The 16,333-nt window shown below is 37.6% G+C and overlaps 1 protein-coding gene and 1 pseudogene across 1 annotated transcript in view; one reads left to right on the top strand and one right to left on the bottom strand.

Annotated features, from left to right (window-relative positions):
• Window positions 1–16,333, top strand: part of PDE7A (phosphodiesterase 7A) — a 115,994-nt gene that overhangs the window by 49,946 nt on the left and 49,715 nt on the right. The window lies entirely within an intron of this gene.
• On the bottom strand, window positions 5,665–5,953 carry LOC116742398 (annotated as a pseudogene).

Raw genomic sequence — 16,333 nt, 5'->3', positions numbered from 1 at the left:
GTAAACATAACTTTTTTTTTTTTTTTTTTTTTTTTTTTTTTTTTTTTTTTTTATGCGTTACGCGGGCCTCTCACTGTTGTGGCCTCTCCCGTTGCGGAGGACAGGCTCCGGACGCGCAGGCTCAGCGGCCATGGCTCACGGGCCCAGCCGCTCCGCGGCATGTGGGATCTTCCCAGACTGGGGCACGAACCCGTGTCCCCTGCATCGGCAGGCGGACTCTCAACCACTGCGCCACCAGGGAAGCCCTAAACATAACTTTTATATGCACTGGGAAACCAAAAAATTCATGGGACTTGCTTTTTTGTGACATTTGCTTTATTGCAGTGGTCTGGAACTGAACATTTAATATCTCTGAGGGATGCCTGTATGAATGAAGCTATGAACATTCATGTTCAGGTCATTTTGGGGACATGTTTCATTTGCAGAGTTCTAATTGCTCCACAGCCCAGCACTAGATATTGCCAGTCTTTTTAATTTTAGCTGTTCTTGTTGGGTGTGTAGTGGTATCTTGTGGTTTTAGTTTTCATTAAATTTAATCTTCATTTAATTTTCATTTCTCCAGTGATTAAACATGTTGAGCATCTTTTCGTGTGTGTATTAGCTATGCATATATCTTCGTATATCTTCTTTTGTGACTTGTCTGTTCAAGTTTTTAGCCTATATTTTAAATTGAATTAGTTGTGATTAAGATATGAGTTGTCATTAATATATGTATAATATATTCTGGATCAAATCCTTGGTCAGATATTTATATTGCAAATATCTGAGTCTGTGGTTTGCATTTTCATACCTTAACACTGTCTTTGAAGAGAAGTTTTTAATTATAATTAAGCATAATTAACATTTTTTATGACTAGTGTTTTTGTATCTAGAAATCTTTACTTAACCCCAAATCATGAATATATTCTCGTACTTTTTCTTAGAAATTTTGTTTTAGCCTTTATGTTTAGATATAATGATCTGTGTTAATTTTTTGTATAGCGTGAGATTGCACGTTGAGATTTTTTTTTCATAAGTTTATATAGTTTTTCCAGTGCCATTTGTTGAAAAGATTACATTTTCCCTTGAATTACTTGGGCACCTTTGTCAAATATCGATTGACCACATAAGTGTGGGTCTGTTTTTGAACTCTCTGTTGAGCTCTGATGCTCTGCGTCTGCCTTTATGTAAAAACCACATTGTTTGTAGCTTTAAATTAAGTCTTGAAATCAGGTAGTACAAGTCCTCCTTGAAATCAGGTAGTACAAGTCTTCTCTTTTCTTTCCAAAACATTTTTGGCTATTCTAGATCTTTAGTGTTTCCATATAGATCTTAGAATTCGCTTGTCAGTTTCTTAAAAAAAAAAAAATGCTGGAATTTTAATTGGGATTGTGTTGGATTTATAGATTAACTTGAGAAAAATTGGAAACAATATTGAGCCTTCCAATCTGTAAACATGTGTATTAGTTTCTTAGGGCTGCCAAAACAAAGTATTACAAACTGGATGGCTTATAGTACAGAAATTTATTTTCATGGTTCTAGAAGTTAGAAGTCAGAAGTTAAGGTGTCAGCAGGGCCATGTTCTCTCTGAAGGCTCTTGGGGAGGAATCCTTCCTTGTCTCTTCTAGCTTCTTGTGGTTGCCGGCCATCCTTGTTATTCCTTGGCTTGTAGATGCATTACTCCAGTCTCTGCCTTTGTGTGGTTGTGTGTCTGTGTCCAGATTTCTCTCTTTTTATAAGGACATGAGTTATACTGGATTTCAAGCCCACTCTAACCCAGTATTCTGTTATCTTAAACTTGATTACATCTGCAAGGAACCAAGTAAAGTCACATTCATAGGTACTGGGCGTTATGACCTTGACAAATCTTTTGGGGAAAACACAATTCAGTCTTGTAACAACATGATATATTTCTCCATTTATTTAGGTCTTTAATTTCTCCTAAAAATGTTTTATAATTTTCATTGTACAGATCTTGCTCATATTCTATTAAATTTGTCTTTAAGTATTGATGTTTGTGGATGCTATTGGAAGTAGTATTTTTTTAATTTCATTTTTCAATCATTTTTTACGAGTATATAGAAATGCAGTTGATTTTTATATATCAAATTTGTGTCCTGTGACATTGCTAAATTTTTATTAGTTCCAGAAATTCTTTTGTAGGGTTTTTATGATTTTCTATATAGATGATAATATTGTCTGCAAATAAAAGTTTTTCTACTTTCTTTCCAATTTGTATGCTTCTTTTTCTTGACTTAATGCACTGGCTCTGACTTTAAGTACCATATTAAAGATGTAAAGCAGACATCCTTGTTTTTTTTTGTGATCTTAGGGCAAAAGCATTTAATTTTTAAGTATGATGATGGCTGTAGGTTTTTTAATAGATGTCCTTTATCAGATGAGGGAGTTTCCTTTTATTCCTAGTTTAGTAAGAGTGTTTAGCATAAATGAGTTGAATTTTGTTCAGTGCCTTTTCTTTATCAGTTGAAATGATTATATGATTTTTTAAAAATTCTAATATGTTGAATTACATTTATTGCTGTTTTTGAACAGAAAACCAATTTTGGATTCTTGGGATAATCTCCACTTAGTCATAATGCATTTCCTTTTTATATATTGTTGGATTTGATTTATTAATATTTTCTTATACATCTTTGTGTCTGTGTTTATGAGTGATTGGGTTTATGATTCCCTTTTGTAATGTCTTTGGATTTGGTATCAGTTGCTTTTTTTAGTAATTTTATTGTGATGTATCTTGGTGTGGCTTTCTTTGTGTTTCTCCTATTTGGGGTTCATTGAGCTTCTTTGCTATCTGGATTAATAGTTGTCATCAAATTTGGAAAATGTTTAGGTAATTTCTGTTGATCTCTTCTATAGCATTTAGTCTGCCGTTAAGCCCAACTGCGAAATTTTAGTTTAGATGTTATGTTTTTTAGCTATAAGTGATCCTTTTTTTTTTTTAAGTTTCAGTTTCCTTTTTCAGTGTGCATGTTTTTTTTTTAAATCTTTGGATATATTTACAGTAGCATTGTAAAAGTCCTTAATTTACCAACTCCATCATCTTATTCATTTCTGGGTTTTTATTGACTCCCCACCATCACCCCGTTTGGGGTCCCATTTTCTTGTTTATTCTCCCAATTCGTTATTTTTCACTTGTCATCTTTAAAAGAGTGTTGAGTTTTGATCTGATAAGCAATTTAGTTACTTGTGGATCAGCCTGATCCTTTTAGGCATATTTTAAGCATCATTAGTGGGGCTCCAGAACAATGCTGTCCAGTAGAACGTTCTGCATTGATGGGCTACATTTGCCCTTCTCCTGTGCTCTGGCATTTCTTGGGTCGCTATGGAATGTCCCAGGTATTGTGTGAGAGCTCTTCACTGTGGTTGGTGGGGACCAGATGTTTCCCAGCTCCCCTGTAGTTGTTCTTTTCCCAGCCTCATGGTATCTCATTCCACACATGGCTAGCTTAGTATTTAGCCAAAGGTTCAAGGAGACGCATTTTCAGGCTTCTGGAGCCCGTTATCTTCACGGCTCTTCCTGTCTGGTACTCAGCCCTGCAAAATGCAAGTATTGTACCCTCCCTGAACTCCAGTCTCTGAGTCCTCAACTTTGTGAGACTTCTTGCTCTGCAGGGTTACTCTGCTCTGCCTTGGGGTTTGGTAACTGCTTTCAAGAAACCTAGGCAATTACAGGTCTCACCTTATTTGTTTTCTTCCCCCTTCTCTCAGGGATCAAAGTCCTATCCTACTTGTCTAACATCTGAAAGCAGTGTTTCTCATAGATAGCCTAGTTCTCTAGTTGTTCATGATGGGAGTTCTAGTCCACTACCAGTTGTCCTATCATTTATTGAACCTTGTTTATATTTTTATAAACAAGCCGTGATTTTGCTTACCTCGGGTTTTTGCAAATACTGCTTTTTCTGTGCTTGGAACTCTTTCCCCCACCTCTTGTGTGACAAACTCTTATGAAATCATTTAAGAGTCAGATTATGTGTCACTTTTTCCCAGTGGTCTTCCTAGCTACGACTGAATCCTGGGTTAAGTGTCATACTTGGCGCTCAGAGCATCTTACATCTGCTTGTAATCGTGGTTATTTGTTATGATTGTTTGTAGTCCCCACAAAAATCTGAGCTGTGTGAAGGCAAGGACTGTGTCCATTTATGTTATATCCTTCATGCCCAACACATTGGAGATCTCAGAATCTCTTTGTGCGTCTCCTCCTTTCCCTTGCAGTACTATATGTGGAGATGAAACAGTACTATTTGGTGTGCCTCAAGTATACTTCAGAAATTTTTTGGGCTTCTACTCTCATTGGTTTGGAGAGGGAAACAGTTGTTGACAGTTGGTGTTTCCTTTTTAAATTTGACCAATCTCTGAGAGATTAGTAATTTTCTTCTTTAGTATTTATGTTATAAATATTTTGATATATATTTACCCACAAGTAGTGGTCAGTTCGTAGTAGTATTTTTAGTGTGAAGTTTTTTTCCTTACCTACAAATAGTTCTCATTTAAAAATTATCTTTTGAGATAAATACCACTAACCACTTAGATGTTAGTAACTTTGAGGAAATCAGTATGGCTGGGTCTGTGGGGTGTGGTGGCAGCTTTCTTAGAAAGCCTTCTTTGATTATGAAATCGAGTCAGGTATAGTATTGTGGGATCTTAGAACTGGCAGAGACCTTGAAGGTCATTTTTTCTAGCCTGCTCCACAACTGCCTTGACAGAGGCTAGTTTGAGGCAGCTCCTTTCAATTTCCATGGTTCTAACTGTAGAAAGTTCTTAGAAAGTAATATTGAATCAAATTCTGTTTTCCACAAACTTGTGCCCATTGGTCTACTTCCACCTTTCCTAATTTCACAGAATACAGCTGAACTCCTTGGCTTATTTTATCTTACAGCAGTTTATATATCATCCTTATCTGCATTTAAAGATGTTACGTATGAATGCGTCTTCCAGGGTAATACTGAGAACTGAATTCAGTCTTATCCATGTGGCCTCTTTGAGAACAGTGGAGTAGCCTGGATTTGGATACTTATCTGACTCTCAGTGCTTCCCAAGATTGCCTTTACTTACTGTCTCTTATTAATTTAGAGTTTAAACATTCTGGCCTTTTTTTTTTTTTTTTAAGGAAACTTGTAAACTCCATTTCCACTGTTCCATATGCATGCAGTTTATTTTATTTTAAAATTCATACTTCATTCTCTCTTTAAGTTATTTTGTAATTAAGCATGGTGGTTTATACTTTGTGTTTTATATGCAGATATGATATGCATTAGTCCGATCTGCATCCCGATAAATGTGGAACAAGACAAAGCCAAATGTAGAGTTCTGTCAGCGCCTCTAGAATACTTCCACCAGCTTGACATCCGGTACTTGAACTCTGGTTATGTTTGTTCAGTCAGCTAGGAGTCAGCCTAACATTGCTCTGTTTTGTTCTCAAGGATGCCTCCAGAGACTGTGTGTGCAGCCTTGCTGAAATTAAAGTGTCCGGGGTCTATGACATTCTCCTGGTCTTATATACTAGCAGCCTAAGTCCAAACTCTACAGTTGTCAAATCTACACCACTGATTTTTTTTTTTTTCCCTTCTGGAAATTGTGACCATTTCTACTTTTCCATAATTTTTTTTTTCCGACAAAAGGTCTCACATATTTAGTACTGAGCCAAAGCACGAGTGCAGAAGCACAAAGAGAAAAATCATTTTCCCAATAAAACACGTCCAGCTGTTCAGATAGTAGTGATGTTCTCAGAGTGATATGGTAAGATGCAAGTGGCCTTGACACAGCATAAATATGTGTGCCACTTCATATGCGACGCTCCTTATAGACCCAGCTTGGTTCTTCTCCAAAGTCTTCTCTTGGAGTTGTACCTGATTTTATTACCAGTTTTCATTCGAATCCATTGGGGAATGGTACGATTCTGCTTTCGTTTCTTGGCTGGGAATCACTTGATCCTGAAAGTCTTGTGAGAAGACATGACGAGCAAATTCCCATAATTTTTTTTTTTTTTTACATCTTTATTGGAGTATAATTGCTTTACAATGGTGTGTTAGTTTCTGCTGACAAAGTGAATCAGCTACATACATATACATATGTTCCCATATCTCTTCCCTCTTGCGTCTCCCTCCCTCCCACCCTCCCTATCCCACCCCTCTAGGTGGTCACAAAGCACCGAGCTGATCTCCCTATGCTATGCAGGTGCTTCCCACTAGCTATCTATTTTATGTTTGGTAGTGTATATATGTCCATGCCACTCTCTCACTTCGTCCCAATTTACCCTTCCCCCTCCCCATGTCCTCAAGTCCATTCTCTAGTAGGTCTGTGTCTTTATTCCTGTCTCACCCCTAGGTTCTTCATGACATTTTCTTTTTCTTAAATTCTATATATATGTGTTAGCATACGGTATTTGTTTTTCTCCTTCTGACTGACTTCACTCTGTATGACAGACTCTAGGTCTATCCACCTCATTAAAAATAGCTCAATTTCATTTCTTTTTATGGCTGAGTAATATTCCATTGTATATATGTGCCACATCTTCTTTATCTATTCTTCCGATGATGGGCACTTAGGTTGTTTCCATCTCCAGGCTATTGTAAATAGAGCTGCAATGAACATTTTGGTACATGACTCTTTCTGAATTACGGTTTTCTCAGGGTATATGCCCAGTAGTGGGATTGCTGGGCCGTATGGTAGTTCTATTTGTAGTTTTTTAAGGAACCTCCGTACTGTTCTCCATAGTGGCTGTACCAATTCACATTCCCACCAGCAGTGCCAGAGTGTTCCCTTTTCTCCACACCGTCTCCAGCATTTATTGTTTCTAGATTTTTTGATGATGGCCATTCTGACTGGTGTGAGATACTGTGAACAGTCATTCAATAAGCAAATCTCTGAGTTCTTTTAATATCATAAAATGTAGTTTTCTGGACCAGAAGACTTGAATGTTTGTAAAAGGTCAGGGTGTTTTTATTATTGAATACTTCATACCAAGACTAATCACATGTTCATTGCCGTTAATTACTATCCAACAGAAAACTTAATTCAGAACTCTAAATCAGTATGACACAAAGGTCTTAATTAAGTGGTAAAACTCCCATGTTACCATAGTTTTAAAATAATTTTTGTTACTTATCAAGGATTAATTTTTTTGGTCAGTTTCATATCTCTTGAAATTCATAACATTTGAAAAATAATAAGCTCCGATATGTGGTTTTTAGTAATAGAAATAAAAAACCCGCCCTGATTTACTATTTGGTATTAAAATTCGTTGGAATTCAAAATGATAAAAGCACAGTTGGAAGGTTTAGACTATAGTATTCACATTTTTCTATTATAAATTTGGTTATAATTTCCAACAGACATTACATTTGTATAAAAAACTCTGGGATAGGCTCTTCTTGTCAACAGGATTCCAAAATTATAGACACTGATGTCAATGCAGTTGAGGTTAGCCTAATTTGGTCAAGAGAAGGACATGCTGAGTCTCTGTATGGATAGCTAAAGGCTATTGCCAAGATTGACAGGTGTCCTGTGAGTGGCAGAGAGCCCCAGGGATAAAATTTGCACTTGGATTACTTCTCTTAAGACACAGTGATCAAAGCTGTACCTTTTCCTTCTATTGATCATACTCCTAAAATAGTGAGATTTGCTTTTAATACCCAGACTGTTCAGATATTACTTTTATAAGCCCCAGCAAGGTAAAGAGTTTTATACCTTTTTCTTATAGTTTTAAATTCTGTTTTCATAAAGCTTAGCTGTCTCCTATGCATTCATTTTTCTAGTAGTCAAGTGATTTTTTTTGTTGCTCTGTCATGTTTCACTAAGGCTTTGAGACAGGTGAGAAAAGTTAATGTAAAAGAATACATTTGTTATTATTGTAAAAGAGGCAACTATTTCTTTATGGGATAATAAATTATTTTATATTTAGAAAGATTAATTTTAAGATAATTTTCTAAGAAATAGACATAATATTGTAAAGGAGTGTTAATACAATTTGATGACAGCTTTTGTTTCTGTTTCGTCTTATTGAAAGTTTTTGTTACGTTTTATACTTTATCAAGATGAATTAGTGATAAATATTTCATATCTTAGAATAGGAAAAAGTTTTAAAGCCATTAGGTCCGTGCCATTAAGAAAGGTGAGTGTACTGTTTCAAGAAAAACTTGTATTGCCTGAGTTCTTTGTGAGATTTGAGTGATGTGAATGTGTCATCAGCAACGAAGGAGCTATGATTTTAGGCATAAACTTAGTAGCTATTTCTATTCAAATAGGAAATTTCTGATCTGGAAGGACTGTGTCTTGATTATCTCTGTATTTCAGTGTCAGACATACAGTAGATATTTAAGAAAGAGGATGCTGGGGAACCATTTTAGGGAGCCAGCCTATATTCACTGGTGTGAAAAATGACCTTAGCCCTACCAGGCCTCAGGAGAGGTTCCCAGGGCACTGGGCAAGCACAGCACACGTTGCCCTCATGAACCATGTGATTTCAGTTAAGCCCAGAGTTGGGGTGGAGCTGGAGTGGTTAGGTCATGATCATTGTTAGGTCTTAATTATTTAATTTGGACTTGGCTAAATGTTATTGAGAGCCTGCTATGAGTGAGGTATTCTTTTACAGATGTTATTTAACTCCTGTGAAGGGAGGAAAGCAAGGCCCTTACAGGTGGTGATTCACCCAGGTTCACTCAGCTCTTGGCAGTACAGCTGGGAAATAAACCCAGGCTCTTGACTCCCAGTGGAGTTTTGAGATGGTGGGATAATCTCGACAGAAGTTCATTTAAATGAGAGAATTTTTAGGACTGCCTTTCTTTTTTCCCTGTGAGTCTCAGTTCTGATTCTTTCCCTCTTCCCTTGTTCAATCCTTCACTTGTATTTATTTACTTCTTTTTGGCTCCGCCCTGCCGCATGTGGGATCTAGTTCCCCGACCAGGGGTCGAACCTGCGCCTCCTGCCATGGAAGCACGAAGTCTTAACCACTGGACCACCAGGGAAGTCCCAATCCTCCACTTTTAGGCGAAAAGCAAGTTGAGATTCTTGACCTCACCACCGTTAACCAAAAGGGCATTTATCAAAACGTACCAAAAATAATAGGATCGTGTTTGCTTCGTAGAACTCAACTTTTCGAGCAGCTGACTGGCTGGGAGCTGTGAGGATAGGAAGTATTTCTGGGCTGGGCATCGAGGTGGTAGGCTAATTTGGAGAGTGCAGCCCAGGCTAGTGCGGCAGATAACGAATGATGACCACCAGCGGTTCTCCTGAGGGTGGAGCTGATTACATTTGGCTGCTCTGACCTGTTCCTGGGCATCCTTTGAGTTTGCCGGCTGGAACCTTACTGCCCAGAGAGTAATCCAGGACCCTGACAATCTCATGCCACACCTAGTTTCATGACAGACTGAAAAAGTTATCTCCATTTGTGCAAGGATTAGCATTACAGCTTGTTAGTTCAGTAGAAAGAAGAGGTGTGTGTGTGTGTGTGTGTGTGTGTGTGTGTGTGTGTGTATAATGTATAAGGTGTAGTGGGAAATGTATGGCCATATGTTATGTATAGCTTCAATTTAGAAAAATTGTGATGTGCATCTGTAATTTGAGTTTATGCCTCATTTTGACGGGTGGAGAATTAACTTTTTAAAAAAAAATAAACTCTTCCTACTGAGGAGTGGATAATGAAAACAGCGTTGGTATTTGAACTATTTGGGCTGTTTTCAAATATTTTAAAACTGTCATGTGGGTACCGCCACTAGGCAGATGCCTTTGTCTCACCATGAACTGCAGCCCATGACGTAGTCCTGTCGCATCCAGAGTGTTTCCCAGCCCGTCCACGTCTCCCCCCAGCACAGTCCGTGAGCGCCTCTCCTGGGCCTCTGCTGTGGCGTCCTGACCGCCCCCCAGCCCCTACCCCAATGAGCTGCCCTTGACCAAAACCTGCTGAAGTCTCCAGCAGGGTGGGATTGGCTTTTAGGATGCAGACGAAGCCCCTTCTCGGGGCCTCCACTGTGGGGTCCCACAGCCTGCACTGCAGCCTCCTCTGCTCTTCCCGAATCTTCTGCTTGTCTTTGTTGTGTGTTGTCATGTCTGTGAAGATCATTCTTCCCATCCTCTTCGTGTTCTTGCCCTTGCAGTTCAGCTCAGGGACATTTCAGGGCCTCTGGGAAGAAGCCCCTGACCTCCTAACCAGGTCAGACCCGGGGCTTTGTTGGCGGTTCCCGTCGCAGCTCTGTCGTACTTGTTTCCGTTGCAGTTTTGTATTTATTTGCAGACTTCGATTAACGTAGACTGACTCAACTGTAAGTTTCGGGAGGGCAGGAGCCCTTTCCGTTTTCCCTCAAAGATTATACCCCTGGCGTCCAGCAAAGGGCCTGATACCTAGTTGCAGCTTAATGAATACTCGCATGAAAGTTTTCATGAAAGGCCTTTTCTCTGCTGGCTGCTGTGAGAGATCATGAAGATGAGTAGAGGCCCACTTTGCTTTCACCGAGCTCACTCACAGCTGAGAGAAGAATGAGACGTGTAACACAAATATTATCATGTAAGCTAGATTGCAAGTCGGGCTTAGAAATAGTGTACTTTTAATTGCTTGAAAAATGCAGATAGACTGGCCTTTGTCAATAAATCCATAATGAGTGAATTATAATGTTAAATAGCACAACATTATCTATGAAAGCCCCTAGCATTCATAAAGTAATCCTAGCTCTTAAGGAAATAGAGTTGACCAATTCAGTATTTAAAGTTGAAAAAATAGAGTAAAATGCATTAATATTTTTAAATGCCAGGACATTATGCCTGTGACACTGGTCTACGTGGAGGAAATGAGGAAATTTTTAGTACTGCCAGACATTTTTTGGAAGTTATTTGAAAGCATTCCTGGTGTTAAGGTCGGGGATGTGCTTGGGGCCAGCTGGAGACCTCGTTTGCCTACATTTTGTGAGACTGTTAGGTTAGCGCTCACGAAGGTGTTTCCTCCCCTCTTCCAGCTTTACTGACTCTCCTTCCCCAGCCCTGGGCTGTGGCATTAACCACGCGCTGGTAGGAAGGCCGGCTGGCAGCATGTTCTCAGAGAGTCAGGTGACCCTTGTTTGAAGGCAGCTGCGTGAGGTTCAAGGCAGGCAGTGTCCCCTCTCTTCTGCCTCCGGACAGCTGGTTATTGTCAGATCCTAACAAATCTTCCTTGCTCATTGCTCTCTGGGAGAGGAGGGAGGCTATGCAGGGGACTTTTCATTGATCCCAATGGGAATTACATTGATCTGGTGTCTGGCCTTGGTTCTTATCAAGTGGATCGCCTCTAAGGTAGGCCGTCTTTATTTTTAGGATTGTGACATTAATCATTAGTTTATATATGGGTAGGAGTGAACTTGCTAGTCAAATTTTTTCTCCTTTTGCTTCAGTGTTATTTCTCTGATTAAAAGAGCTACACGTTTTACCTGTCAGCTGAGAAGCTTGAGATTACTGCATGTGATTTTTATTCTTCTCCCACCTATTCCTCCTGAAGGGCTTTTTATGGTATCATTCCTTGGTATTGAGGTAGCTTTCCTCAGGATCATTCCTTTAAAGAAGTTTTTATACTTAAAGAAGTTCAACTTTTAAGATTATGGAATTAAACAGGTTAGACATTTGGTGTACGTACTTTAAACATTCTCTTCTGGAGATAGCAAATTTACTGTTGCTTATAAATTTAAAGTATAATGATTGAGGATTTCTAAACAATTAAACACTTTTTAAAAACTAAATACCACTGTCTCTCATGTTCTCACTTAAGGTCTTCCTGCTGCGGAAATATATGCCTTACTTTATTTAATATGTTGAAAAGAGTAAGATTATTATATATCTGTTGTTTTTAAATTTGGATTCCAAATATCGGGCTTAAGAAATGCTTGCTATAGTATTTCATCAACTGAATCTAGCATTCCGTATTAAGTTGTCTTCATTATTCCCTGTTAAAATTATGCTATGATTTAAAAAAAAAGAAAGAAAGAAATGCTTGCTAGAATGCTAGCCATTTGCCATCCGAATGGGAGTCCAAAGTAGGAAATACTTAAGATTATACTATTTGAAATTATTTTTCTATACTTGTATAAAAATGATGGTCTTTCATCCACCAGGCAGCTTTTGTCTTCCTTTATTAAGAAATTGAAAAGTGTGAATAGTAACTTAAAATGTATAAGGCCATCACTGTTTGCTAATAAGCAGCACAAAAGCTTCTTTTATATTTCTTCTTCAAGCGAGGTTTGAATCCCTGATAATGTAATGTTTTTCACATTTAAGCATATTGTTTTAAGCATAATTGTCTTTTTCTTGAAGCAGTCCTGTTTTCTTAGTGAATACGATTGAAGAAATCTCTTCAAAACAGCGCACTCAGATTTTTTTTTTTTTTTTTTTTTTTGCGGTATGCGGGCCTCTCACTGCCGTGGCCTCCCCCGCCGCGGAGCACAGGCTCCAGACGCGCAGGCTCAGCAGCCGTGGCTCACGGGCCCAGCCGCTCCGCGGCACGTGGGATCCTCCCGGACCGGGGCACGAACCCGCGTCCCCTGCATCGGCAGGCGGACTCCCAACCACTGCGCCACCAGGGAAGCCCGCACTCAGATTTTTTAAATCTTGTGTTTTGTAAGTTAAGAATGAATTTTGTTTCACTCACACCAATTTACTAATTGTTTTTAAAGGATTAGCTTGCCAAGTTACTGAATGAAGGTCAAGTTAATGTTAATAATGCGTTAGTTGAATTGTGGATGTTTTCAGAGATTTTTTTACTTTTGTTATAACCACCAAAAATTTTAAATTAAGTTTTTAAACAAAAAGAATGCTAGTATTTTAAGAGTGTGTGTGTTTTTTTTTTAAATGTTTGCATAGGGAAGAGGACTGGGAAGGATAGTGTTCAATGGATGGATTCGTACTTGGATAGGCACTCAGGTGCGAACACTTTCCTAGCATACGTAAGATGAATACGGTCTGAAAAAGCTCACTTTACTGCATCAGAGAAAACTGCTTTCAGAACTTTGGGCTTCATCTTTTGTAGCGTGTTACCGTTTTTGTAATGTTACCCAAAAATATACTTAGTGCTGTTGTGTTTAAGCCCTGTGACCTGTTTACTAATCTCCAAAACCCAGCGTATAAGACCTGCCTCACAGAGGTCTTATGTGCGTAAGTGAGGTTTTGTTTGAAAGCGCCTGGGGCATTTTCTGGCACAGAGTAGGAGCTCAGCAAGGAGTTAATATATCATTACTTCACCATCTAAGGGAAATACACACGCCTTTGCACAATAGATTATTTTACTGGAAAACCCAAACAAGATAAAAACCATAGCACTTAAGATATCTTTGCTCAGTTTTAAAACATGTCTGTCTGGGGAATTCCCTGGCGGTCCAGTGGTTAGGACTCGGCGCTTCCACCGACGTGGGTGCGGGTTTAATTCCTGGTTGGGGAACTAAGATCTCATAAGCTGTGCCAAAACAAACAAAAAAAACATGGCTGTCTTTAAAAGTTATGTATTAACCAATATCAGGAACAACTTTTACGCCTTTTGTCATTTACCTTGTCAGTCAGATCTTTTAAGGAAGAGCCGCGATTCACCCCGATGCAAGCTTGAGTGTCTTACCAGGGCGCTCAGAACTCCTGTCTGTGTGGTGGTGGATCCTTTGGAACCTTAGAGTTTAACTTGTTTGTGCTGCGGCTGTCAGTTTCTGATTAGCTGGGCCTCACCCGTGGTTTGACTTACACTAGTTTGCTTTACGAGCTGTTCCCAGGATGGCTAAATTAGAAAAGTCACGAGTAGAAGCTTCTCAGTTGTTTCCATTCACTGGTGAGGTGAGGTGGGAATGTGGACGATAGCCCCGAGTGTTTTATGACTGACAGTGTGACACGGGAATTTGATTAAATTTGTTTTACTGTCTTTATTAAAAACAATTTTACTAGTATATGGCTTTAAAAATGGTAGTCTTTTACAAAGATACATGTTAAGTCTGTGCTGCAGTCTTGGTGTATAAAGCACATATAATTATTTTTTAAAGTAACATTCTAACACGGAAATCAAATTTTTTATGTTATAATTTATAGTATATTTATCCAAAAAGAGTTACTTTAGATTATTTTACCTAGACTGTTTACAGTTTAATAATATTCATTTAAATCTTGGTCTGTGAGGCAATAAATGAGTAAATTATCACTCAGAATGTATTCATTGATGGGTCCACCTTTTTTTTAAGTCCATTCTTAAAAAAATTTTTCTGTTATCTCATTTGGATTTGTTTCATGAGAGTGTGTCTTGCAGGTTAGCATAGCATTTAAGCTAAGTATTTGTGGACCAGGCTTACTTAAATTAGTAATGAATAAAATAACTTGAATATTTTGCACGTCCCAAAGTAATTTGTTAAAATATATTAAAGTTAAATTCTACCCTTTTTGCCAAGTTTTTGTAATGGTTAACTAATACTAAGTTAGTGCCTCTATAACTAAGTCTAAAGTGATTACCTTAAAATAAATTTAGTGTCACAGTTATAATCTAGATTATGTTCATTGCCCAGCTTCTTACTTATACTATTTTAACAGCTGATGTTAGTCTTTCTCAATCCTTAAAGTGATAAATGAGACTTTACCTTTCTAATTAGTGGCTCTTTTAGTAAATACCCTTCCCCTCATGAAAAAAAAAAAAAAAAAAGGCAACCCTTCTCCTGAAGAGAACTGTTAGAGATAACAGGTTAAAATGTGTTTTAACAAGCTATCTACCCAATTTGATTGGATAATAGTGGGTTGATAGGTCCTGACCATGACAAACTATTACATAATTATATCTGTGGTTTCATGAATATGATTTGGCCAATAGAAATATTTATCTCCACATATGTGCTCTCCAGACTATTAGGTTTTCCTCTAATATGGTGGTATTAAGGGGAGTCTTGAAATCTAATAAGATAAATATCTTGGGGTAGCGATGGGAACAGCAGGTGTGAGTCGTGCCTTTTAATACCAAGTGATTACAGTGGCTGTTTGCTCCAGAATAAGTAGTTTACCATGAAACACTGCAGGAGGCTCAGGGTCTTCTGTTGGTGCAAGACACTAACTTTATTAAGCATGTTGCTGCCAGGAGTGAGTTCTGTATGATTTAGTCCCTTGGGTTTTGAGATCATCCATTTCTTTGTAGATTTCTTTGTAGTACATTCTTACTGTAGCTTTAAATTTTAGTTCAGTGTATTTTGTGAATATATAATAACTACACGTGCTACAAAATTCAAAAGATATTCATTGAAAAGTCCTCTTCCTACCCTTGTGTCTGTCCTTCAGCTTCCCTGGAGGCGGCCAGTGTTGAAAATCAGAATTTTATTTTTGCTTGTGACTTGTGTTCCTTTTATATTTCCTGAACTGGTGGGGTTTTTTGTTTGTTTAAGGATACATTAAGTCATAGCAGTTTAATTGATGTTTTTCTCTTAAATGATAAGCACCGAGGAGATAATAACAATGATTTGGGGAGCTATTTTGCATACTAAATCCAAATGAGGGCTTTAATACAGTAACTTTTCTTTATAATAACAGTAAAAAAAATGATTATTTTTCCTTGAGATTTCTAGGTATATGTTGAAGAGTTGTAAATTCCATGCCAGGGGTTTGTGAGGAAAGAATATCGTTAATATGTAAAAATACCATCTCATTTCCTTAATATGTATTTTGTTAATGAAGTCAGGCGTTTTTTTCTTGTGTTTATTAGTTTATTATTTCTCTTTCTGTGAGTAGTGTATTTATGTCCCACCTGTTTTTCTACACTATTATTCATTTTGTAATTGATTTGTAAGACACTTTTTTCTCCCTTCATTTTTAGGTGTAGCAGGGAAAAATTAGCCCTTTGTCATATCTGTTGAACTCATTTTTCTTTGTTTGGAGTTTGTCTTTTGCCTATGTTTATGGTACATTTTGCCATACATAATTTAACTTTTATGTGGCCAAATTGATTTGTTTTTCATGACTTCTGGATTTTATAGAACAGTTAGGCCTTTCCTAGTTAAGATTTCTTTTTGAGTCGTTATTTAAATTAAAAAAACTTTATTGAAGTATAGTTGATTTACAATGTTGTGTTAGTTTCAGGTGTACAGCAAAGTGATTCAGTTATACATATATATATTCTTTTTCAGATCCTTTTCCATTATAGGTTATTATAAGATATTGAATATAGTTCCCTGTGCTATACAGTAGGTCCTTGTTGTTATTTGAGATTTTTTTAAATACAGTTATGTTTTCTTCTAATATTTTCATGCTGTTGTTTTACATTAAAATTTCTGTTCCATGTGTAATTTATTTTGGAGTAGGAAGGTAATAATACAGCCTTATGTTTTTCCAGATAGCAACCACTTAATCTAACATTTTAAATCAAATAATTAACTTG

This window comes from Phocoena sinus, chromosome 17 (genome assembly GCF_008692025.1).
Source record: "Phocoena sinus isolate mPhoSin1 chromosome 17, mPhoSin1.pri, whole genome shotgun sequence".
Classification (NCBI taxonomy): Eukaryota; Metazoa; Chordata; class Mammalia; order Artiodactyla; family Phocoenidae; genus Phocoena; species Phocoena sinus.
Note: the sequence above shows the minus strand (reverse complement) of the source record. Positions and strands in the feature narration are given on the sequence as shown.